The 24,616-nt window shown below is 37.4% G+C and overlaps 1 pseudogene; it reads left to right on the top strand.

Annotated features, from left to right (window-relative positions):
• Window positions 1–6,064: 6,064 nt before the first annotated feature.
• LOC129136948 (neurofibromin-like) lies at window positions 6,065–13,012 on the top strand (annotated as a pseudogene).
• The last annotated feature ends 11,604 nt before the right edge of the window (window positions 13,013–24,616 follow it).

Here is a 24,616-nt window from a genome sequence, read left to right as displayed (position 1 = left end):
TATTTCAGAAATGTTCTATTTTAATTTTCATTTTGAAAACTCTGTTAAAAACTGACACAAACATATACATTAGCCTAGGCCTACATGGGGTCAAGATCATCAGTGTTACTGTCTTCCACCTCCACATCTGCTCCCATTGGAAGGTTTTTAGAGGAAATAACATGTGGATCCAGCTGTCATCTCTTGTGGTAACAATGCCTTTTTCTGGAGTACCTCCTGAAGGACCTTCTGAGCTTGTGTTTCATAGTTAACTTTTTATCTTTAAGCAGGAGTATACTCTAAAATAACAATAAAATGTATACCATAGTAGACTGGGCCTGGCGGCTGACGCCTGTAGTCTCAGCACTTTGGGAGGCCAAGGCGAGTGGATCACCTGAGGTCAGGAGTTGAGACCAGCCTGGCCAACATGGCAAAAGCCCTTCTCTACTAAAAATACAAAAAAATAAGTCAGGTGTGGTGGCTTGCAGCTGTAGTCCCAGCTACTCGGGAGGCTGAGGCAGGAGAATTGCTTGAACCCAGGAGGCGGAGGTTGCAGTGAGCCGAGATCACGCCACTGCACTCCAGCCTGGGCAACAGAGTGAGACTCCATCTTAGAAAAAAAGTGTATTATAGTAAATACATAAACCAGTAACATTTATTCTCATTATCAAGTACTGTATATTATACATAATTGAATGTGCTATACTTTTTTTATATGACTAGAAGTGAAAGTTTGTTTACACCAGCATCGCTGCAAACAAAAAGTAATGCATTGTGCTTGGACATCATGATGGCTATGTCACTAGGTGATAGGAATTTTTCAGCTGTGTTACATGTCGTCTATCGTTGTCTGAAATGTTATTATGTGGCATAAGACTCTATTTACTTTTTTTGGAAATTATTCTTAAATAAGGAAAAATTCTGCCATCTACTACTTGTTCTCTGATCTTGTGTTCCTGTGCAATGGCTGCATCAGAGAAGAGTCGTTTGATAGTTACACTTAGTTACGTCAAAGTAAATACATTTGTTTAATCAAAGTTTCAGCTTGATCTAAGGTGAAACACCTCAACTTAGAGTGAGGAAAAAATACAGTTGAAAGAGACCAAACAGTAAAACCAGCATTTGTTAAATCATTTAGTAAAACATTTGCCTAGGGGTTAAGGGGCAGTTATAAATATAAAAGCAAACTATTTGTAAGTTTTGCTATTTCTCTTCTGTAGTGACATTCTTGAGTATAAATGTGTGCATTTAAATAGCTATTCTTCCCTTCTGAGGACTACAGCCCTTCAGTGTTCTTGGGTGTAATAACAAATGCATGTTTCACTTAAACACAGAAGACGGTTCATTTGTGTTGTAGATACGCATGTCCGCTTTTTAACTTTGAAAGGCAGCCTGTTTACTTGGACATTTGTATTATGGGTCCAGAGTTGGTACACAGTCTACTATTTCTATGTTATATATATGTTTATATAAAGGCATTCATGTCAAAATCAGATAGTTTTGTGTTCTTTTAAAGAAGGAAAGGAAAATATGTTATAATAATAGGTGATATTAGATCTAGAATATAATTATTGGATTTTTAGTTGAAAAACATCTATGATTATTTTAATTCATCCTATGTCTCTGTAATGAAAACATGTTTTCCATAAGTTTACCTTTCTCAGAATTCTTTCTGTTTTATGAATGTTCTTCAGGCAAAATGCGTGCATTCTGTAACTCGAAAGAGATGGAGTGCCATCGAAGGAAAAAGCAGATTTTACAATTAAACTAGTAAATACAGAGATTGCCTAGATAATATATTTCATTAATTCTAAGAAGCACTTATTTTTACTCTTCTCTGAAATTGGGAGTGTATCTTATTTTAGATGGTGTCTTACAATTGACAGCGGGTTTTCATTCCTTTTGGGACATCAAATAATGCTGCATCTTACAACGGACAATACTGTAGAGTCTGTGAAATACTTGTGTGTATGTGTGTGGGGAATGTTTGTTAATGAGTTACCCAGTGTGGAGATTTGTGAGAACTAGAGACCAAATGTTTTTTCCCTTATATTTTTACATTTTGGAAAATCGTTTTTTACATAGGAGGTTTTTTACAACCTGATATTAAGCTTTTAGTATTGTAATAGATTTTCATTGTTTTATTAGATTGATTAAAACGTAATATAAATGATGCAAAAACAATTTCCATTTTTTTAAGCTTAATAATACTGACCTTATGCTTACTATTGAGTGTTTCGACTTTTATCACACATTTGGTATTATAAAAGTAGCTTTTTTCAAAGTTTTTTCATAATAAATTTCTTTTAAAAGGTTGGATAGCTATTATCCTGAGTCTTATGTCTGATACCATGTTTTTGTTTGGTTTTTAGACTCTTACATTTAAAGAAAAAGTAACAAGCCTTAAATTTAAAGAAAAACCTACAGACCTGGAGACCAGGAGCTGTAAGTATCTTCTCTTGTCCATGGTGAAACTAATTCATGCAGATCCAGAGCTCTTGCTTTGTGTAAGTGTTTTTTTATGAAATGTCTCAAAATTACCACACTAAGTTCATTTGGTTTAACTGAAACGCCAAGACCTTGAGGGTAATTTTTAGCTCAAGAGCACTTACTGATCCTTTCTGATCATAACTGAAAACTAAGACATCTCTAAGAAACCTAATGTATAATGAATACTGATATAATTAGATCAGATTCTTAATTGCCCTTATCATTTCTTAACGTTTCTCTTTCTTCTTAATTTCCCTATCATTCAACTAACATACTTAACATAACTAAGCTTCTCTAAGCTGGTATTCATTATGGGAGATTGCCATTCTTATGTCTGGTTATATCTGCATTAGGTTATTATTGATGCTAGTAGCAATGAACTTTATGTTACTGCAGCTCACAAATGTATTTTTACATCTGCAAGAAATTAACTAGTCATCAAATGCTTAGTAGCACAGAAATTCTCAAGTGGTTGCAGGAAATTTTGACCTGCAGGAATAAATTTCTTCTTTAAAATAAGGTAAGCAAAATGACATCTTTAAAAAATGGGAGAATATTTGGAATGGTGATGGGGGGAGATTAAGAAGGTGTTTTATAGCCAAATTAGTTTCTATTTCAGCTCCTCCTTCCCCCCAAGGTTCTCAAAAGGATACATATGTGCAGAGGACAAAGGCTGGCAAATTAGCACTTTAAAAATTATTCTGAAACTTTGGCCTTCAAACCACACTGTTGATGAATTCTAGTTCTAGTTGAGTTAAATAGGTCTCTGTGGGACAGGCCTAGAAAAAGTGGTGACTGCCGTAACCAAAGTAGCTTGAGGAGCATATTCTATCTTTACTCTCAAGTTCACACATAGACATAATTCATACATAAAATTTATTTTAACATATAGCTTCTATAATTAATCTAAGAATTCTATTATGGCATGGATTTGGGAGTACTTGATTTAATGAGTTTTTTGTCCAGTTCTAGAATCATAGCTCTGAGAAATCGTAAAGGCCTAGATGTTGTGGCTAGACTAGTCCAGAGAATTATCTATCAAGAAGCAAAAGGGAAAAGGTTGAGGGTCCTCAATCTAGTTTTATTTCTATTCCTCCAGTAAAAGTTTCACATCTTGAAAATTTCACGACACTTCTTGGGGTGGAGTGAAATTTTTTGATTCTGAACTATTGAAACATGGTGAGGTTGTGGGGGATAGAGAAGAGTCTTACATTTCTTTTAACGTATAGTTCCTATAGTTAAACAATTTAGGAATTCTATTATGGCCTAGTTTTAGGAGTACTTGATTTAATGAGTTTTTATCTGGTACTAGAAGCATAGCTGTGAAAAACCTTAAATGTATGAAACTCATATCCTTTTCAGTATTATACAGCTTGTTATTAATAAATTGTCTCTGTTTAGAAATAGACTAATGGTGAAGTGGATTTATTCACATCTGGCTTATTTGATGTGTTAATATAGCAGAATTTGGCATTATTCCAAACATATGGAAAGAGATTAGACTTCAGACTTTTGTGCCCTTGCCTATGGCATAATCTCCAGAATATGAGTATGAGGAATCCAGTAATGAATTCGTAGTGCCCTGGTCAGCACAGTCACTCTTGTGACATACTTGGTGTATATACCAGGGTTAATTACTGGTCCAGAAGAACTTAATCTCAGAGTCAATTTCTAGTTATGCCAACATGGCACAGGATAAAATCTTGTGGAAAAAAAATCTTTGTCATTGAGATCAAATTATAGTTTTCATACAGTGGATTTACATTGTTGATGTTTTACTTATGTTTATGTTAGACTTAATTTATATTTGTAGAATCTACTGTTTCTGATTATTTAGAGAATGAGAAACTGAAAGAAATTTTAAAGACATTAAGTGAACATTATTTGTTCTAATGGGTTTCTAGTGAATTTCCTTCAAGGTGGGGCATAGAGATTGAGAGGAGAGGTTTTCTAGGAGAGTCTCAAACAGGAAGACCACCCATATAAGTGTTTATTCCTCTTGGTTGTCAGTGCATCAGTAAAGCTTCTTTCTTTCTTTTTTCTAGCAGGCAGATAGAAGTTCATGTCACTTTCTCCTTTCTTATGGAGTAGGATGTGATACTCCTTCTAGTGGAAATACCAGTCAAATGTCCATGGGTCATGAAGTGTCACTACGTACTCCTGAGCCTCTCTCCAGAAGGGAAAAGGGAACTCCTCTATGGTCAGCTTCTTTTGTAATTTTCCTGTATCATCTCGTGTCCTCTATTTGTTTTCTGAATGAACTTTGGTAAATTCCATCCAGGTAATATAGTGTAATAGTGAAAAACTGCTTAGACTCTAGTTCTATCACTGCTCTTTATGGAACTTTGGGCAAGTTCTTAACACCCTTGTTCCTCAATTCCTCAGTTTTAAAATGGAGACAATAATAATTCCTGCTCCAGAGTTGTTGTAAGGTTTAAATTAAAAAATGTGTAATTAGCTGGGCGCGGTGGCAGGCGCCCATAGTCCCAGCTACTCAGGAGGCTGAGGCAGGAGAATGGAGTGAACCCGGGAGGCAGAGCTTGCAGTGAGCCGAGATAGCGCCACTGCACTCCAGCCTGGGTGAAAGAGCGAGACTCCGTCTCAAAAAAAAAAAAAAAGTATAAATAGCACTTGACACTTACAAGCTGTATCTGATAACCTCCACCTCATGAAAAACCATTCATACCATAGAAGTATAGAATTTGTACCAGCTAACAAAGGTACAGATGTAAAAGGATAAAAGCAAAGTATTTTGCTTCATGTTAAAGATAAGTGTTTCTGTGATTTGCGTTAGTGTGTATTATTTCCTTTAAATATAAATCATATTTCAAGTGAAAATATCAGATCATTAGAGAAGAGTTTACTTTCCAAACCAAAATGTTTTTCATCCCTAATTTTTAATATAATCTTGTTAAAGAAAAAAACATCTAAGCAGTATGCTATTTATTATTGTCTGTTTTACTTGTAGAATTTGCATTTATTTTGTCAATTATTTTCTCCATTTCATGTTTGGGGAATAGGTAATTCAGAATCAAGTCTATCTTCTACAGCAATATTTAGTTCTTGTTTATGCCCTTGTTTCAATGAGTGCCTCAGTGTACTTATTTTATTACTTTGCTACAGCAAGTAGATAGAATTTCCTGTTACTTCCTCTGTTTTTGTCATTTGTAATTGACTGGGAAGTACATTATATCATCACTGCAGTAGATTTATGTTATGGTGTTTTACCTGTCCATGTTAGAATCAGTTTATATTTCTGGAATCTGGAATAGGATAATACCTATTTGATTTGAAATTGGACAGATAGTAGCTTTATGTTGGTCCAGCTCAATAGGACAAGATATTTTGGGGTTTGAAAAATTCCTATAATGATTAAAGGAGAAAGCTCTTATGAGTTATTGTATGCTGAGATATATACGGACACACACACACACACACACACACACACACGCACGCAGTTTATTGTGGTGTTGGGTTTTTTACATAAAATTACCCAAGTTGCAAATATATGTCTTCCACCCTTGACTCTCAGGATAGTGCAGCAGGATGCAGCGGAACCCCCCTGACTTGCTGACAAGCGTAGACCAAACTAGAAGTGGCTCTGTACGTGTGTCTGCGGAACCCTGACACTGAAGCTGTTCTGGTTGCCATGTCCTGTTTCCGCCACCTCTGTGAGGAAGCAGATACCCAGTGTGGGGTGGATGAAGTGTCGGTGCGTAACCTCTTGCTCAACTCTAACACATTCATGGAGTTTGCCTGTCAGCAACGTGATGTCAACAGGTAAATGGGAATAATGGTTTTTTTACTCAGCCTCCCTAAAGCACATGGCATCTGATTGTGAGAATGTATTTAAGGTTACTATTCTGTAAGTTTACAGGGGAAATTCAAGTAGCTTACTTGAAATCCTTTTCTGAACAAAGTAGGATGAAAATAAAAAGCATTTGAAATAAATTGTTAGTCTCCCACTGAGTTTTTAATATGCTATACATTTTAAAACTAACTGGCAGTATACGTTACTATCAGTTATGACCATGTAATTTACATATGGAGTTATGGATAACTCCATGAGTAAATTATAGGTGGGAATGGCTATTTTGTGCTGTGGATATTGTAGAGTCTAAGATAAGTACCTTTCCTGTGAGGTTAGTGAATGGAAGTTTTTGGCTTTATCACTTGAGGCATTTGCTCTGCTCCTCCTACTCTGCCTTTTGGGTGGGGCTTATCAGGTTCTCCATTGGCAGGCAGGGCTCTAAGTGCAGTAACTTGATTTGCTGTTGTAGTTGCTTAGGCACAGCAGCACTTCAGAAAGAGTGATGGCACTGCTGAGGCGCACTGAGCATCCCACTGCAGGAAACACTGAGGTGTGCCCTTAGCAACAGAAACACCCCTCTCAGGTGCCCACCCTCAGTTTTGGAAGCCTCTTGTTACATATGTGTAATGAGGAATAGCTTTTGAAGTAAATCCAAGATATGTGCATATTACAAGTATAATATCTGAGTACTTAATATATATCAAGTTTCAAGCTTGGCTGTTGCTGATCGATGTTTAGCTCTAGACTTAAAGTTGCTTTCAAGTGATAACTGTCTTCATTTTAGGCTTGGGAAGATACACATGCAAAATGGGAACAAGCAACAAAACTAATCCTTAGCTACCCAGAAGCCCAAATGGAAGATGGCCAGGTAAGTCTGTAAAGTTGCCTTTTGTCTATTAACTGATCTGCTAAATATATGTCCTTCTCTTTGGTAATCTTTCACGAGTCACTCAGTAAAGTAAGCATATAGTTGTCTGAAGACTGATATTTAGTTGTGGTTTATCTAGACCTGTACTTTGTCATATGATAGCCACTAGCTATGTATGACTATTTAACTTAAATTTTAACATAATTAAAATTAAATACAATTTAGTTCCTCAATCATATGGTAGCCACATTGCAAGTACCCGGTAGCCACATATGACAGGTACTTACTCTGTTGGACAGCAGAGAGAAAATGTTTCCATCATCACAGAAATACTGGGCAGCACTGCTAGAGACTGTTTGTTGCAAAGACCATTTCTTTATCTTTTCTTGCTCTTTCTCCCTTCATCAGGGTGTTTCACAGAATTTTCAGAAAAGGAGCAACAGAGGTAGAGAAAAATTAACATGGAAACAATTCATTTTGCTATTTTGTTAGGTATTCTAATTAAGGAATGTCTTGGGCAGAAGATTGAGCCCATAGATTAAATGAAATTTTAAAATGTGGACAGTTCATTCAACTATTACTATTGACTGTATTATCTGTTACTTTGGAAATTGATGAGTTGGTGTTTGTGTGTATATGATTTATAATGCTCATATTGCTCTCATTATTAGGAGATTTATAAAAACTGGCTCTTCCCCCATGTTATTTTTCTGTCATGCTTAATTACAATAAGAAAAAAGTTATAGTTTTGTGAAGCAAAATTGTGTACCTAATACCTTTATTTGGAGGGGACATGTAGCTTTAGAATGAAAGCTTTTGGGGGATAACTGTTTACTATAATATATAATTACATACCATACAATTCACGCATTTAAAGTGTCCAATTCAGTGACTGTTGTTAGCATGTTCACAGAGTTGTGCAACCATCACCACCATCAGTTTCAGAACAATTTCATCAATTGAGAAAAAAAACCCTGTATCCTTTAGCTATCTCTGCCTCTAACCACCCCCCCACACTTTCTTGTCTCTCTTCCCCCCGCTTCTCCAACCCTAGGCAACCAGGAATCTACTTTGTAGATTTGCCTATTCTGGATATTTTCTGTAAATGGAGTTTTAGAATATGTGGGCTTTTATGATTAGCTTCTTTCACTTAGCATAATGTTTCCAAGGTTCATCCATGTGAAATCAAAGCTTTTTAAAAGAAATTTTATACTTGGTCAATTATATTAGTGTATGACAAAAATAAATCAGTGGCTCTTTAAAAATGTATATGGTAATTTAGGGGGTTGATTTCAATGTATGTTTTACTTTTTTTTGTACTTTTGTCACGGAAGAAATGTTGGATAAAGAGTAATTTGTCAAGTCTCAGCTAATTTAGGTTTAATTCATGCTTTGCACAAAAATTTTGTGTTTAGGCTGTTGAAAGCTTCACAAGACCATTGTTAAGAGGCGAATGTCCCATGTGAGTGGAGGAGGACGCACAGATTTGTCTGACACAGACTCCCTACAGGCCTGGATCAACATGACTGGCTTCCTTTGTGCCCTTGGGGGAGTGTGCCTCCAGCAGAGAAGTAATTCTGGCCTGGCAACCTCTAGCCCACCCGTGGGTCCGGTCAGTGAACATAAGGGTTCCATGATTTCAGTGATGTCCTCAGAGGGAAATGCAGATACACCTGTCAGCAAATATATGGATCAGCTGTTGTCGTTAATGGTGTGTAACCTTGAGAAAGTGGGACTTCAAACACCGACCAATGATAAGGACCTGGTGGGTCTAGAATTGAGTCCTGCTCTTTATCTGACGCTATTTAACAAATTGAAGAAGACCCATCACCAAGTTTTTTGACTCCTAAGGACAGGTAAAGTGTGCTGTTTTTTATTTTTCACCTTTCCCTATGAATAGAGTGACTTGTTTGAAATAATGAAGCCTTTTTCTTTCAGATTGTTTAAATTAGGTACTCACAGTTTTTAAAAATTGTCAAAAAATTGTAGAAAGAAGAATCGTCTCAATGAATGGTCAGCTTGCTTCTAGGAACTCTGATGTGTATGTGTGCCTGAGGGTATACGTGCCTTGTATATAGATATGAGTGTCTGTGTATATCTGTGTGCCTGTTTGGCTGCATGCCTGTGGGTGCATGTCTCTATTTGTGTGTTTAGATCAGTCAGTTTCATCCCTCTAGGGATCTGTCTTCTGGGTATTGATGGTAAATCATTAATATATTTGTTCTCTCTATAGGTTTTATTGACTGATACCAATACTCAATTTGTAGAGCAAACCCTAGATATAATGAAGAACTTGCTAGATAATCATACTGAAGGCAGCTCTGAACATCTAGAGCAAGCTAGCATTGAAACAATGATGTTAAATCTGATCAGGTAAGCCTTCTACTGAAATGTAGCAGAAACATACTTTAAGATTTAAGAGACAAGAAAAACCTCTTACACATTGATATTGATAGTAATTGATAAAATAATTTGCCATTCTTTACTGCACACAAACTAGGGTGTGACAATAAGGTAACCAGATATTGTGTATGCTCTCATATAAATAAATATCTTACTGTTTTCAAACTTACGTTTAGTTCATTTTATTTGATGGTTAAAGTATTTTGAATGCCTTATCTTATGTCTGTATCTGATAATTTTTTTATTGTCTCTATGTCTGTATAGGTACGTTTGTGTGCTTGGGAATATGGTCCATGCAATTCAAATAAAAACGAAACTGTATCAGTTGGTTGAAGTAACGATGGCAAGGAGAGATGACCTCTCATTTTGCCAAGAGATGAAATTTAGGTGAGTTCTCAAAAGAGCAATGTAGGGTCTTGTAAATCTTAATTTGTTGAATGAAGTACAGAAATAGAGTAGATATCTGGTTACTGGTAGAAAGGAAGACATAAAAAGAGAGCAGTTTACATGTTTGTTTTTCTCTGTGTCTCTCCTCAAATTTCCCTAAGCTTTGTGCCTGTGGCAAGCCTCCCTTTTGCTAAAACTCTGCTGTACTTGAGCTAAGAATTTGATTCTGTTTCCAATCTGATAGCATAACTAAAGGCCATGATGGAGGATCAATATCCACGTTGCTTGTTCCTTCTGGCTTTTACATCTATGATAGCAGTATCTCTTTTATAAAGTCGTCATGTCACCTTGGTTATCTGCTAAATTATTTGCACTATAAGTAATCTTACATGACTGAAGGTGTGTGTGGGGGGGTGTGACTTCAAAAAAATTGTTTGCTGTTTCTCTTTTCTCCACCATTCTATAGGAATAAGATGGTAGAATACCTGACAGACTGGGTTATGGGAACATCAAACCAAGCAGCAGATAATGATGTAAAATGTCTTACAAGGTAAAAAAAATGACTTTCAAATATTAGTGGGTTTTACTGTGAGAATTATAACTACTTCATTGCAGCTTTATACTTGTATTTTATGTGTATTTAAACTTTTTAGATGTAAAACTTTTGTGTTCAAAATATGTAAAGACACTAATCTTTATTACTACTTTTTCTTGACCAATAGACTTTCAGGAAAAATAAATGTGCGAGAGCGGTATGTTTGGGAAGTTGTTGTCAGTTTATGAAGAATAGTCTACAGTTATTGGGAAATAAGATACATAAAGCCTCAGATTTCATTTATGTTATGATGAGATAGATAAAGGTATTATTTGAGAAACTCATTGTGTTGAGTCTAAGAAACAATTGATTTCCTGATTCAAACACCAGAGATAGACAAAGGAAGTAATTAAGTCTACTTTAATGATAAATACTTATTAACACATATCAGAAAGTGATTAAACACTATGGACTGTATAATAAGCATTTACATATGTTTCTTTGACCAAGCCTAGCTTTATAATACGGTCGTCTCTCAGTATCTGTCAGGGATTGGTTCCAGGAACCACCCCCCAAACTCCTGCCCACATCTCACTCCCATGAACACTGAAATCCACAGACTCAAGTCCCTAATACAAAATGTCATAGTATTTGCATATAAACTATGCACATCCTCCCATATATTTTAAATATTTTTAGATTACTTATAATATCTAATACAATATAAATGTTATATAAATAGTTGTTATACCATATTGTTTAAGGAATAAAAACAAAGAAAAATCTGTACATGTTGAGTATTTGAAATCAAGGAGATTAGGTTGGACTTTCAATAAATGGTGTTGATAAAACTGAGTAATGATCTGGAAAAATATCTTCATACCATTTATGAGGATAAACTCCCATAAATCAAAACAGCATGGCAAAGCAAGGCCTTTTTCATCCATTCAAAATCCATAAGCTAGAAAGGAAAAGATTGATAAAATGAATTCATTCAAAAATCATAAACTTCTGTCTGGGACAAAAATGTCATGAGTAAAAACAATCCTATGGTTAATATCCTCATCCAATAGTTCTCTTAGAATAGTCCTAAAAGTGCTTTTGTGGCTCAAAGAGCAACACCTTGAAATTTTTGGTGCATGTTGTCAGATTACCCTTTAGAATGCCTGTTGCTTTTAAAATATTTTTTTATTTTAGTATTTTATTGTTTATCCAATTATAGACTATTTTGCATACTCAGTAGACAACATAAAGCCTCAGAGGTACTCTGTTCTTTTTCTTTTAGGCATCAGGTACATGAAAAAGAAGAGATCAAGGCTTTGAAAACGTTAAGTATTCAAGCCAAGCTGGGGCTTCCAAAGCTGGGAATCTTATTTTTTATTATGCTGCATGGGGTAAGAAATACTATGTTTGGTGTCTCCTCTCAACAGAATTTTTTAAATGATAGCAATTATAGAGATGGCGAGTTTGGTTTTTCATATTTGACTTAACAAGAATTGAAGACAAGTTTACCTGGGAGCATACAGTGGGTTAAATAGCCTGCCTTTCCTAAAATGATGGTCAGTATCTAGTAACTGCTTTTCAGACTACCCATTTCATATTGGTGTCCCTGTCCTACATCATTTTTTAAAATACTGCCTACAATGGATTAATTACCAAGAGTTAAAAAACCACAAAGCATCTTTTGTTTTCAAGTATATTCTGATTAAATAGTACAACATGATAAGCGGGAACTTTTTTTAAAAGAAGAAATAAAACTGTAAGAGCCTGTTTCTGAGAACTTTTAAAAATATGCTGTGTAAGACAGCATCAGGGTGATTTAGAAAATAATTCAAAGAGGTGGTGGGAAATCATGAAGATGGTGCAAGGGGTGGCCTGGAAAATGGTGCTCGTTCATGCTGCCCTCAGTCGAGGCTGGTTCCTAGAAAGCCTTTCTGGAAATGTTGTGAGCTCTTCCTTAATAATAGATATGATGCTTGCATTGCCTTCCCTATCATTGTCTTTTTTTCTTGCCTCATTTTACCTTCCTTTTGAAAACTCTTCTGTGACATTATTTGGTCCCATTTACCATAACATACATTCATGGTAATTGAGCCTTAGAGACAACATGATACGTATAGAGACCACTGATTTTGGAATCTCAAGGATCATGTTTAGACTTAGTTCTGCCAATCATTAGCTATAGACTTAATCTTTACCAGTTTCCTGGATTTAACAGTGTTTAACATCCATGACCGTTAAGTTAGTAGACGTACATTGTTAGTCAATTTGCTGGCCACAGGTGGCAGTGTGTAGGAAACAAATTGAGGTTGAGAAATAGTGGAGAGGCAGTGAAGAATCAGTGGAAGATGGGAAACTTGTCTAATTAGGTCATTCATATAGCCTTAAGACCAAGAAGTCCAAAGGACTGGAGCATTAGGGAATCAAGAAAGTAAGAAAATTGTGTCGAACCTCCCCCTGCCCCCGCCCTTTAACAATTCTAAGTAACCCCTTCTCACCTTCCCATGAAAGGACTCTCTCCAGCTCTCATCTCAGTTGTTATTTCTAAATTGCCTAAGATAATTTTAATTTTCTTTTTTTTGGGATTTTAGCATTCTAATTTTTTTTATTATTATACTTTAAGTTTTAGGGTACATGTGCACAATGTGCAGGTTTGTTACATATGTATACATGTGCCATGTTGGTGTGCTGCATCCATTAACTCGTCATTTAACATTAGGTGCATCTCCTAATGTTATCCCTCCCCACTGCCTCCACCCCACAACAGGCCCCGGTGTGTGATGTTCCCCTTCCTGTGTCCATGTGTTCTCATTGTTCAATTCCCACCTATGAGTGAGAACATGCAGTGTTTGGTTATTTTGTCCTTGTGATAGTTTGCTGAGAATGATGGTTTCCAGATTCATCCATGTCCTTACAAAGGACATGAACTCATCATTTTTCATGGCTGCATAGTATTCCATGGTGTATATGTGCCACATTTTCTTAATCCAGTCTATCATTGTTGGACATTTGGGCTGGTTCCAAGTCTTTGCTATTGTGAATAGTGCCACAATAAATATACGTGTGCATGTGTCTTTATAGCAACATGTTTTATAATCCTTTGAGTATATACCCAGTAATGGGATGGCTGGGTCAAATGGTATTTCTAGTTGTAGATCCCTGAGGAATCGCCACACTGACTTCCACAATGGTTGAACTAGTTTACAGTCCCACTAACAGTGTAAAAGTGTTCCTATTTCTCCACATCCTCTCCAGCACCTGTTCTTTCATGACTTTTTAATGCTCGCCATTCTAACTGGTGTGAGATGCTACCTCATTGTGGTTGTGATTTGCATTTCTCTGATGGCCAGTGATGATGAGCATTTTTTCATGTGTCTTCTGGCTGCATAAATGTCTTCTTTTGAGAAGTATCTGTTCATATCCTTCACCCACTTGTCAATGGGGTTGTTTGTTTTTTTTCTTCTAAATTTGTTTGAGTTCATTATAGATTCTGGATATTAGCCCTTTGTCAAATGAGTAGATTGCAAAAATTTTCTCCCATTCTGTAGGTTGCCTGTTCACTCTGATGGTAGTTTCTTTTGCTGTGCAGAAGCTCTTTAGTTTAATTAGATCCCATTTGTCAATTTTGGCTTTTGTTGCCATTGCTTTTGGTGTTTTAGACATGAAGTCCTTGCTCATGCCTATGTCCTGAATGATATTGCCTAGGTTTTCTTCTAGGGTTTTTACAGTTATAAGTCTAACATTTAAGTCTTTAATCCATCTTGAATTAATTTTTGTATTAGGTGTAAGGAAGGGATCCAGTTTCGGCTTTCTACATATGGCTAGCCAGTTTTCCCAGCACCATTTATTAAATAGGGAATCCTTTCCCCATTTCTTGATTTTGTCAGGTTTGTCAAAGATCAGATAGTTGTAGATATGTGGCATTATTTCTGAGGGCTCTGTTCTGTTCCTTTGGTCTATATTTCTGTTTTGGTACCAGTACCATGCTGTTTTGGTTACTGTTGCCTTGTAGTATAGTTTGAAGTCAGGTAATGTGATGCCTCCAGCTTTGTTCTTTTGGCTCAGGATTGACTTGGCAATGCGGGCTCTTTTTTGGTTCCATATGAACTTTAAAGTAGTTTTTTCCAATTCTGTGAAGAAAGTCATTGGTAGCTTGATGGGGATGGCTCTGAATCTATAAATTACCTTGGGCAGTATGGCCATTTTCACGATATTGATTCTTCCTACCCATGAGCATTGAATGTTCTTCCATTTGTTTGTATCCTCTTTTATTTCATTGAGAAGTGGTTTGTAGTTCTCCTTGAAGAGGTCCTTCACGTCCCTTGTAAGTTGGATTCCTAGGTATTTTATTCTCTTTGAAGCAGTTGTGAATGGGAGTTCACTCATGATTTGGCTCTCTGTTTGTCTGTTATTGGTGTATAAGAATGCTTGTGATTTTTGTACATTGATTATGTATCCTGAGACTTTGCTGAAGTTGCTTATCAGCTTAAGGAGATTTTGGGCTGAGACGATGGGGTTTTCTAGACATACAATCATGTCATCTGTAAACAGGGACAATTTGACTTCCTCTTTTCCTAATTGAATACCCTTTATTTCCTTCTTCTGCCTAATTGCCCTGGCCAGAACTTCCAACACTATGTTGAATAGGAGTGGTGAGAGAGGGCATCCCTGTCTTGTGCCAGTTTTCAAAGGGAATGCTTCCAGTTTTTGCCCATTCAGTATGATATTGGCTGTGGGTTTGTCATAGACAGCTCTTATTATTTTGAGATACATCCCATCAATACCTCATTTATTGAGAGGTTTTAGCATGAAGGGTTGTTGAATTTTGTCAAAGGTCTCTTCTGCATCTATTGAGATAATCATGTGATTTTTGTCTTTGGTTCTGTTTATATGCTGGATTACATTTATTGATTTGTGTATATTGAACCAGCCTTGCATCCCAGGGATGAAGCCCACTTGATCATGGTGGATAAGCTTCTTGATGTGCTGCTGGATTGGGTTTGCCAGTATTTTATTGAGGATTTTTGCATCAATGTTCATCAGGGATATTGGTCTAAAATTCTCTTTTTTGTTGTCTCTGCTCGGCTTTGGCATCAGGATGATGCTGGCCTCATAAAACGAGTTAGGGAGGATTCCCTCTTTTTCTATTGATTGGAATAGTTTCAGAAGGAATGGTACCAGTTCCTCCTTGTACCTCTGGTAGAATTCGGCTGTGAATCCATCTGGTCCTGGACTTTTTTTGGTGGGTAAGCTATTGATTATTGCCACAATTTCAGCTCCTGTTATTGGTCTATTCAGAGATTCAACTTCTTCCTGTTTTAGTCTTGGGAGGCGGTATGTGTCGAGGAATTTATCCATTTCTTCTAGATTTTCTAGTTTATTTGTGTAGAGGTGTTTGTAGTATTCTCTGATGGTAGTTTGTATTTCTGTGGGATCAGTGGTGATATCCCTTGGCCGGGTACTCCTCTGAGACAAAACTTCCAGAGGAATGATCAGACAGCAGCTTTTGTGGTTCACGAAAATCTGCTGTTCTGCAGCCACTGCTGCTGGCACCCAGGCAAACAGGGTCTGGAGCAGACCTCTAGCAAACTCCAACAGACCTGCAGCTGAGGGTGTTGTCCGTTAGGAGGAAAACTAACAAACAGAAAGGACATCCACACCAAAAACCCATCTGTACATCACCATCATCAAAGACCAAAAGCAGATAAAACCACAAAGATGGGGGAAAAAAGAGCAGAAAAACTGGAAACTCTAAAAAGTGAGCGCCTCTCCTCCTCCAAAGGAACGCAGCTCCTCACCAGCAATGGAACAAAGCTGGATGGAGAATGACTTCGACGAGTTGAGAGAAGAAGGCTTCAGACAATCAAACTACTCCAAGCTACAGGAGGAAACTCAAACCAAAGGCAAAGAAGTTGAAAACTTTGAAAAAAATTTAGATGAATGTATAACTAGAATAACCAATACAGAGAAATGCTTAAAGGAGTTGATGGAGCTGAAAGCCAAGGCTCGAGAACTATGTGAAGAATGCAGAAGCCTCAGGAGCTGATGTGATTGACTAGAAGAAAGGGTATCAGTGACGGAAGAGGAAATGAATGAAATGAAGTGAGAGGGGAAGTTTAGAGAAAAAAGAATAAAAAGAAATGAACAAAGCCTCCAAGAAATATGGGACTATGTGAAAAGACCAAATCTACGTCTGATTGGTGTACCTGAAAGTGACGGGGAGAATGGAATCAAGTTGGAAAACACTCTGCAGGATATTATCCAGGAGAACTTCCCCAATCTAGCAAGGCAGGCCAACATTCAGATTCAGGAAATACAGAGAATGCCACAAAGATACTCCTCGAGAAGAGCAACTCCAAGACACATAATTGTCAGATTCACCAAAGTTGAAATGAAGGAAAAAATGTTAAGGGCAGCCAGAGAGAAAGGTCGGGTTGCCCACAAAGGGAAGCCCATCAGACTAACAGCGGATCTCTCGGCAGAAACTCTACAAGCCAGAAGAGAGTGGGGGCCAATATTCAACATTCTTAAAGAAAAGAATTTTCAACCCAGAATTTCATATCCAGCCAAACTAAGCTTCATAAGCGAAGGAGAAATAAAATACTTTACAGACAAGCAAATGCTGAGAGATTTTGTCACTACCAGGCCTGCCTTACAAGAGCTCCCAAAGGAAGCACTAAACATGGAAAGGAAAAACTGGTACCAACCACTGCAAAACCATGCCAAATTGTAAAGACCATCAAGGCTAGGAAGAAACTGCATCAACTAATGAACAAAATAACCAGCTAACATCATAATGACAGGATCAAATTCACACATAACAATATTAACTTTAAATGTAAATGGACTAAATGCTCCAATTAAAAGACACAGACTGGCAAATTGGATAAGGAGTCAAGACCCACCAGTGTGCTGTATTCAGGAAACCCATCTCACGTGCAGAGTCACACATAGGCTCAAAATAAAAGGATGGAGGAAGATCTACCAAGCAAATGAAAAACAAAAAAAAGGCAGGGGTTGCAATCCTAGTCTCTGATAAAACAGACTTTAAACCAACAAAGATCAAAAGAGACAAAAAAGGCCATTACATAATGGTAAAGGGATCAATTCGACAAGAAGAGCTAACTATCCTAAATATATATGCACCCAAAACAGGAGCACCCAGATTCATACAGCAAGTCCTGAATGACCTACAAAGAGACTTAACTCCCACACATTAATAACGGGAGACTTTAACACCCCACTGTCAACATTAGACAGATCAACAAGACAGAAAGTTAACAAGGATACCGAGGAATTGAACTCAGCTCTGCACCAATTGGACCTAATAGACATCTACAGAACTCTCCACCCCAAATCAACAGAATATACATTTTTTTCAGCACCACACCACACCTATTCCAAAATTGACCACATAGTTGGTAGTAAAGCTCTCCTCAGCAAATGTAAAAGAGCAGACATTATAACAAACTGTCTCTCAGACCACAGTGCAATCAAACTAGACCTCAGGATTAAGAAACTCACTCAAAACTGCTCAACTACATGGAAACTGAACAACCTGCTCCTGAATGACTACTGGGTACATAACGAAATGAAGGCAGAAATAAAGATGTTCTTTGAAACCAATGAGAACAAAGACACAACATACCAGAATCTCTGGGACACATTCAAAGCAGTGTGTAGAGGGAAATTTATAGCACTAAATGCCCACAAGAGAAAGCAGGAAAGATCCAAAATTGACACCCTAACATCACAATGAAAAGAACTAGAAAAGCAAGAGCAAACACATTCAAAAGCTAGCAGAAGGCAAGAAATAAGTAAAATCAGAGCAGAACTGAAGGAAATAGAAACACAAAAAACCCTTCAAAAAAATCAATGAATCCAGGAGCTGGTTTTTTGACAGATCAACAAAATTGATAGACCGTTAGCAAGACTAATAAAGAAGAAAAGAGAGAAGAATCAAATAGACACATTTTCTTAATCCAGTCTATCATTGTTGGACATTTGGGTTGGTTCCAAGTCTTTGCTATTGTGAATAGTGCTGCAATAAACACACATGTGCATGTGTCTTTATAGCAGCATGATTTATAATCCTTTGAGTATATACCCAGTAATGGGATGGCTGGGTCAAATGGTATTTCTAGTTCTACATCCCTGAGGAATCACCACACTGACTTCCACAATGGTTGAACTAGTTTACAGTCCCACCAACAGTGTAAAAGTGTTCCTATTTCTCCACATCCTCTCCAGCATCTGTTGTTTCCTGACTTTTTAATGATTGCCATTCTAACTGGTGTGAGATGGTATTTCATTGTGGTTTTGATTTGCATTTCTCTGATGGCCAGTGATGATGAGCATTTTTTCATGTGTCTTTTGGCTGCATAAATGTCTTCTTTTGAGAAGTGTCTGTTCATATCCTTTGCCCACTTTTTGATGGGGTTGTTTGTTTTTTTCTTGCAAATTTGTTTGAGTTCATGTGGCACATATACACCATGGAATACTATGCAGCCATAAAAAATGAGTTCATGTCCTTGGGTGTAGGGACGTGGATGAAGCTGGAAACCATCATTCTCAGCAAACTATCGCAAGGACAAAAAACCAAACACCACATATTCTCACTCATAGGTGGGAATTGAACAATGAGAACACATGGACACAGGAAGGGGAACATCACACACTAGGGCCTGTTGTGGGGTGGGCGGAGGGGGGAGGGATAGCATTAGGAGATAGACCTAATGCTAAATGACAAGTTAATGGGTGCAGCACACCAACGTGGCACATGTATACATATGTAACACACCTGCATTTTGTGCACACATACCCTAAAACAAAGTATAATAAAAAAAAAGGTAGGTATCAAAAACATAACAATTCAAACTCTCTTTTAATTAAACTTGGTTCTTGTATTAGTAGTAATCAGGGAACGTTAATTATTATTATTTTCATTGTTGCCAAGAGAACAAACCCTGTGGTGGTGAATTTGCGTATGTAAACCTGTTAAACTAATACACAGTCTTTCTTTTCTCATAATATTGTCGCACTTGCACCTTATGTCCTAAGTTTTCTTGTAATCTTGAATGTACATAATGTTTGGTTGTACAAATAAATTTTCCTTTGTGAGGGAATTAGTTGTAATTGAGGGTAGAGTCAAAGTTTGTTCAGCTTAACGAGCATTTAAAGGGAGCTAATAAACACCATGACTTGTATTTGAAAGTAGAAAATACCGACTTTCAATTGTCATTTCCCCCAAGGAAACCATTAACCAGCACAATTATTTTTAAATATCAACCTGAAATAACACTGTATTTTTATTGCTATTCTTTCTCTCTCCTTCTCTCTCTTTGGGATACAGTTTGGCTTTGAAAAAATATGGTATATATGCAGTGTTTGGTCAAATAATTTAGCACTATGGAAAAGGTTGTGAACCAGTCATAGTATTTGAGGTTGTAAGAAGAAACCTTTGCAAAGGTAGTGGCTGCACAAATGTATTAACTTAGTAATACAAAGTAGGGAGTTCTGAAACTGTGGTGGAAATATTGCCTGCCTTGACTACCTGTTCTTCTTGAGTCCGTTTGCCGATCAGAACTCAGGTAACTTAAAAGTCATATACCCTGGAAAGGAGTAAAGAAACAGGAAAGATCCTCAATGGCTATACAAGTGAGAGATATGGCAGAGTTCTAATAAGATTGAGTAAAAGCTTGATACTGTCTTACATGAAAGGAGCAAATAATTGTTCTACCTGGAATGTCCGGGCCCCAATTCACAAATGCATTCTTACCTTTTGAACTGAATAATGATCTCTTTCCCAATAAACTGTTTTCCCAATAAACAAATTAGATCCCATTTGTTAAGTTTGCCTTTTGTTGCCATTGCTTTTGGTGTTTTAGACATGAAGTCCCTGCCCATGCCTATGTCCTGAATGGTATCGCCTAAGTTTTCTTCTAGGGTTTTTATGGTTTTAGGTCTAACATTTAAGTCTTTAGTCCATCTTGAATTAATTTTCGTATAAGGTGAAAGGAAGGGATCCAGTTTCAGCTTTCTACATATGGCTAGCCAGTTTTCCCAGCACCATTTATTAAATAGGGAATCCTTTTCCCATTTCTTGTTTTTGTCAGGTTTTTCAAAGATCAGATGGTTGTAGATATGTGGTATTATTTCTGAAGGCTCGGTTCTGTTCCATTGGTCTATATCTCTGTTTTGGTACTAGTACCACGCTGTTTTGGTTACTGTAGCTTTGTAGTACAGTTTGAAGTCAGGTAGTGTAATGCCTCCAGCTTTGTTCTTTTGGCTTCGGATTGTCTTGGCAATGCGGGCTCTTTTTTGGTTCCATATGAGCTTTTAAGTAGTTTTTTCCAAATCTGTGAAGAAAGTCATTGGTAGTTTGATGGGGATGACATTGAATCTATAAATCACCTTGGGCAGTATGGCCATTCAATCTGATACCAAAACCTGGCAGAGACACAACAAAAAAAGACAATTTTAGGCCAATATCCCTGATGAACATTGATGCAAAAATTCTCGATAAAATACTGGTAAACCGAATCCAGCAGAACGTCCAAAACCTTATCCACCACGATCAAGTGGGCTTCATCCCTGGGATGCAAGGCTGGTTCAACATACTCAAATCAGTAAACATAATCCATCATATAAATAGAACCAAAGACAAAAACCACCTGATTATCTCAATAGATGCAGAAAAGGCCTTCAAAAAAATTCAACAGCCCTTCATGCTAAAAACTCTCAATAAACTAGGTATTGATGGGACATATTTCAAAATCATAAGAGCTATTTATGACAAACCCACAGCCAGTATCATACTGAGTGGGCAAAAACTGGAAGCATTCCCTTTGAAAACTGGCACAAGACAGGGATGCCCTCTCTCACCACTCCTATGCAACGCAGTGTTGGAAGTTCTGGCCAGGGCAATCAGGGAGGAGAAAGAAATAAAGGGTATTCAATTAGGAAAAGAGGAAGGCAAATTGTCCCTGTTTGCAGACGACGTGATTGTATATTTAGAAAACCCCATGGTCCCAGCCCAAAATCTCCTTAAGCTGATAAGCAACTTCAGCAAAGTCTCAGGATACAAAATCAATGTGCAAAAATCACAAGCATTCCAATACACCAATAACAGACAAACAGAGAGCCAAATCATGAGTGAACCTCCCATTCACAATTGCTTCCAAGAGAATGGAATACCTAGGAATGTGGAAACACATTGAGGGTGGAATACTTTGTAGTATGAAGGGGAGGTCTCTAAGTCATCTTGATGCAAAGGAGGCACCCCTTAACAGGAATGTGTTGGTCATATCTGCGGACGATGTTGAAATATAAGGGATATGGGTTTACAATATTTTTAGATGTAATAATCCAGATGCTCTTACTCCATGAGAGTTTCATTCGTTCCTGGCCTGAGTTTTTATGTGGTTATAGCAGACCTGCTTAGTTTGAGAGTTTAAGTTTTTTTACAGCTCTCTTCTACTCTTATGATTGAGACTTTGGTTTGGTCCTCAACATTCTTTGCCTCTAGCTGCAGTAAATGAGATCCTCTTTACATGCTACTTGCTTTCATGCACTGGCATTCATGCTTAGCTTTTAATTTCAGATTAATGAATCATATTTTTATCTTTTTCTTCAAGGCATACTTCAAGTTTAGCAAAGCTACTCAATTCCACTCTCCTTATAACTACTACGTCTCCAATATTTCTCAAATATTTAACACATCACACAACATCATCTAGTGCATTCTCTTCTACTGAGTGTATACCATTCTCTTCTACTGAGTGTATACCATCCCTCCGCCACTGAAGATTTTAAAAATGGCACTGTTCCCTTGTGCCAGGGGCTGCCTTTACTTATTTATCACCATTGATGGTGTCCTTGTTTCCTTTTTTTTTTTTTTTTTTTTTTTGAGACGGAGTCTCGCTCTGTCACCCAGGCTGGAGTGCAGTGGTGTGATCTCGGCTCACTGCAAGCTCTGCCTCCTGGGTTCACGCCATTCTCCTGCCTCAGCCTCCCGATTAGCTGGGACTACAGGTGCCCACCACCTATAGCCAGGCTAATTTTTTGTATTTAGTATTTGTATTTGTATTTAGTAGAGATGGGGTTTCACCGTGTTAGCCAGGATGGTCTTGATCTCCTGACCTTGTGATCAGCCCTGCTCGGCCTCCCAAAGTCCTGGGATTACAGGCGTGAGCCACTGCGCCCAGCCAGTGTCCTCATTTTCAACAGGGCAGTGGATAATCCAACTGCAAAATCTCATTTTAGCATCTGCTTTCTGAGACCAGTTCAGATACCAGCCCTTTTTGGTCAGGTTCCAGAGGAAGAAGGGCCTGATATGGGAATTAGCATGCATAAGATTTATTGGGAAACTATTTTTGAGAATAATCCTCTAATAAATGAAAACTGCTTCCTCTGCCCAATCTTGCTTCCTGTCCTTCCTGTAAAAGACAAGGAAAGGGAAGAAAAGAAAACAAGATTGGGCCAAGGGAGCAGTTTTCATTCTTAATGAATTCTTTTCTCAGCTGATGGTGTCTGTATCTGGAGAGCCCCTCAGATCTATAAGGGGCCACAGAAAGGACCTGAGTCTGTATAAACCTGCATGAATCAGTTATTCATGTACATGCTGTCTCTTAGGAATTCATGACATGAAGACAATTACCTCATCCAACATCACTTTGCCCTCTCAGGGCAAAATTGTGCAGCACAGTTCTCTGTTGTGCTGTCTAATGCATTGCAGATGTTTAGAAGCATCCCTGGCCTCTGCTCACTAGATGTCAGTAGCACCCTCCCCTAGTTCAAGAATTACACTGTTACCTTGTGTCAGGGGCTGCCTGTACTATACCTCAGCAGTGATGGCATCCTTCTTTCCATCTGGGTAGTCAGTAATCCAATTATATTAATTCAATGATTAGACTAAGTATATAATGTATATTTTCCCTCAAGTAATATCAAGAAGAAATGGAATGCTAAATTTAGCTAATTGGTAAATTTCACATATTTTATACCATTTGGACATGGGAGATTGGGAGCTAAATAAAGTTTGAAAGAATAATTTAGGCTAACATCCAGGGTGATCCCTCTATCACCAAGGACCCTTTAGGACAAAGAGAAGATTAGAACTGCTGTCCTAAGTGTTTAAGATGACAATGGCAAGCTGTTGTAGTGTATATATCAGTGCGTGTGTTATGCATTAGAAAAAGGCTTTGCAAACTACCACATGCTCATAATAAAAATGTAGTGGAAAGATGATAGAAACACAAGTTTGAAATACTACTGAGCTGCTGACTAGCTCAGTGACTTTGGTCATTTCACTCACTCACTGAGCTTTTCCTCACTCTTACTTGAAGATGATTCAAACCTTACAGTGTTAATATTTTTGTGCATATGTGAGTGCATTCATAAATGTCTGAAATTTAAAAGAAATTTAACTTATATATGTATATAAAATATGTACATATATATAAAAATATCTAGCATTATGCCTGGCCTGTAGTGGTTACTCAAATGCCAGATGAATTTTAATGACTAGCACTCAGCCCTACCTAAAAAGACAAGAACATCTTGCAAGTAATTGCTTCTGTCTTCTAAGATAACTGCTGCTGTTTGGCAACACAGTAGGGACTCCCAGTAGAAGCAACCTTGCTCTCATTGCATCTGCTCCAGAGAAATCAAGAAATAATTACCTTTTTATTTGGAGACTTGATTGATGCATCAGCCTTCCCCGTGGCTGTAGAGAGATAAACTGAGCCAAAGAGAATAACCTGGATTTTATTCTGCCTTGATTACTCCTGTTGCAGGCATAATTTGAGTTCAGGGTGGGAAGTACCACAGCTGATTAAAGAGAGGACCTTGGGCACATCAACTCTCAAATATCTTGATTACAGAAATTGGAGGCTCCCATTCCATGTTCATGAATACCGTGAAAATGTGACATCCTGCATTGCCAAGGTAGCTGTCTGAATTATATGAATACAAAGAGATACAGGGTTTAATGATCAGCGGCAATGTCAAGGACTGGAATCATGACAGGAACAAGTACTGCTTCCTAAAACACAGTGCAAATGATTTATAGTTGAAAATGGCAATCACTTCAATTTATATTGATGAAAATAGAATTCTTTTAGAAAGTCTCTATTTAAAAAAA

The sequence above is a fragment of the Pan troglodytes genome, chromosome 15 (genome assembly GCF_028858775.2).
Source record: "Pan troglodytes isolate AG18354 chromosome 15, NHGRI_mPanTro3-v2.0_pri, whole genome shotgun sequence".
Classification (NCBI taxonomy): domain Eukaryota; kingdom Metazoa; phylum Chordata; class Mammalia; order Primates; family Hominidae; genus Pan; species Pan troglodytes.
The sequence above is the reverse complement of the archived record's forward strand: the minus strand, read 5'-3'. Positions and strand labels throughout refer to the sequence as shown.